This window comes from Propithecus coquereli, unplaced genomic scaffold (genome assembly GCF_000956105.1).
Source record: "Propithecus coquereli isolate 6110/MARCELLA unplaced genomic scaffold, Pcoq_1.0 Scaffold52, whole genome shotgun sequence".
Taxonomy (NCBI): domain Eukaryota; kingdom Metazoa; phylum Chordata; class Mammalia; order Primates; family Indriidae; genus Propithecus; species Propithecus coquereli.
The window spans coordinates 2,470,009-2,472,931 of NW_012151063.1; positions in this window are offsets into that span (position 1 = coordinate 2,470,009).

Sequence of the window (2,923 nt, forward strand, 5' to 3'; positions counted from 1 at the left end):
CGGCTATTGTCAATAGTGCCGGGAAAAACATGCTTACTTTTCGTATTCCCACTCTTTTTCATAAGATTCCCAAGAATCTGTAGTTGAGGGGAAGTCAGGCAGACTGCCCCAAAATCCAGCTCAGTCAAAGTGAAGTGGTGTGAGCCCAGTTGAGACGTTCTGCACCCTGAGCTAGGGTTCCTTTCCTGCAACATGCGGCAAAATTAACACCTTCCCATAAAGGTCAGGTTTTCACGTCAGGGTAGGTGTTTGACAATAGTGGTGATTAGCACAACAGACACACATAAAACACTTCATTAAGCACAATTTTGCATTTTTCTTAAGGACTCTAGAAATTTGAAACCGAGGTCATTTCCTATGTTGTCTTTTTATAGATGTTCGGACACTTAAGAGAACATTGGAGAGCCACCCCTACACTTAGGTGACTAAAGCCAACGCCACTAATTTCACTCGGGTACAGGTTGACATCTGAACTGCCTTCTCTCGAGATGACTCAATTCCCTGCTGGAGACACCATCAACCTTTTATGTATAATAAAGCTTCTCCGCCTCAATCTTGCATGTTTTCTAAGGCAGGCGATTCCCTTGACACGTCCGTTTTAACAGATGATTATGATCAGAGCCCATGTAATTCTGTCACTGTTTCCAAAGAAGAAAGTTTAATCTAATAACTTCTTATTAAATGTTTAGTTCTTGCAAGAGCACGTCTGAAGGACGCTCAAGGTAAACCGTCTCATGTCGGAATTCCACTGCCGGGGACTCTTGTCCTCCCTGATGAAAATTTATTTCGGGCTCATAACGGATTCTGTCCTTTGTTCTATTTTTGCGCATAAGTTTTTGGGTATGCTAAGTTTATAACCAATCGTTTTTGTGTGCCTAACTTATTTTTCCATTTAAAAATGAATGATAAATAGATAAAGCCCTAAAGAAGAAAAATTGGATTTTAAATTACTCAGTTGTTTTATTATCTGTATAAAAAAAGAACTCACTGTGGAATAATAATTTGGAGTCAGAGCTCAACGGGATATGGATTAACTATTTTTTCTATTCTTTTTTTTTTTTTCTGAGACAGTGTCTCACTCTTTTGCCCGGGCTAGAGTGAGTGCCATGGCATCAGCCTAGCTCACAGCAACCTCACACTCCTGGGCTCAAGCGATCCTCCTGCCTCAGCCTCCCGAGTAGCTGGGACTACAGGCATGCGCCACCATGCCCAGCTAATTTTTTCTATATATTTTTAGTTGTCCGATTAATTTCTTTGTATTTTTAGTAGAGATGGGGTCTCACTCTTGCTCAGGCTGGTCTCGACTCCTGAGCTCAAACAATCTGCCTGCCTCGGCCCCCCAGAGTGCTAGGATTACAGGCCTGAGCCACCGTGCCCGGCCCCTGGATTAACTATTAATATATTACAGGTGGAAATCAGAGTGCCACAATTTGGTGGGATATACCTTTGCTATCTTGCTCTGTTGCCACTAGGTAAATTTAGGTTTGCAAAGCTATGGAGTGTGAGAGCAATTGGTCTTTGATGTGAATTGAAAATTCGAATTCCTTTGGGGTCAGGCATAATAATATGGGGAGTGGGAGGGAGCATAGGTTACTAATGGGTGTGTGTTGGGCTTAAAGTACTTACAGGTCAAACCCATTTAAAATGCCACTGAGTGGGGCAGACAAAGTGCCTTTGTGGACTTATATGGGGCTAGTTGTCCTTTTTTTTTTAACTTCAGAACATTATGGGGTTTACAAATGTTTTTGATACATGGCTCGAGTCAGGGCTGTAAATGTGCCCATCCCCCGAAGAGTGTTCCTTGTCCCCCTTTAGGTCGGTTTTTGTCCCTCCCCTCCTCCCCCCTCCCCCTGCTTGGTTTCCAATGACTTTTCGTTCCCTCTGTGCACTCATGTGTGACATCATGTCATGTCATGTCACCTGATTATTCTGTGGTATATACAGAGTTGATTCCCTTGCTACGGCAAGCTGATAGGGGTGTGTTTTTGCTTTTGTTACAGATGTGTTTCTGTTAACATACAGTATTTTGTTAATTTCCATTGTCAAGCATCTTGGCTTGCTCAGTGCTCATTTTTACCCATTTCTGTCTATACCCTAATGTGTTACGGCTCTGCATGTAATTCTGTTTTTCCCCCAAATGTGGAGAAAGATGGCCTCCTGTTTCCACATTTACGTGATTGTATCTGTGAGCATTTGCAAGGCAGTGGGATTGGATGCACATTAAATGAATTTAAAGTAGAGAGACAAGAGAAAGCACTACATAAACATGTGTAACCGCTAGTTTGAAAAACAATGATTGCTCTGCTAATGGATACATTACAAATTATTGATCGATTGAACAAAATGGCCCTTGAGTGATCTGACATAATTTGGCACCCTTTTTTCCTTGAAAATGCATTTTCCTACAACACACATAGCAGTTTCTATGAGTTCTGAGGTCTGTTCTTCTGTGAACCAATAAAGCATAATTTCTGACACATTCTTCCGACAGAATCTTGAGTTTGTGGCTAATGACAAATGGAATTCTGCTTCAATGGTGACCTAGCGTGGGTCAAAATGATTTATTTCCCTGTAGAGACGTTTGAAGACTACACTAAGATGCTAAGTAAAGGAAGGAGAGTTTGCCTTTAAGAAGTCATCACAAAATTCACAGATCTGTACAATTATAGAAGTAAAACTGACCTTAAAGTCAATGTATTCTCATGCCATCATTTTAGAAATAAGAAAAAAAAAGGACTCAAAGGAATTTTTAGTGGTTCTTACTGTTTTGGGGATCAGAGAGCCTTGGAGCATCTGGTTAAAATTAGGATCCTGTCTCTGGGACAACACACATATGCACATCTCTCTTTTGGTTGTGGGGTCTTATTACGGAATTTTATGACCAGACTTCAAGAAGCTCAAGGAATCCTTGGGTATTCCAGAC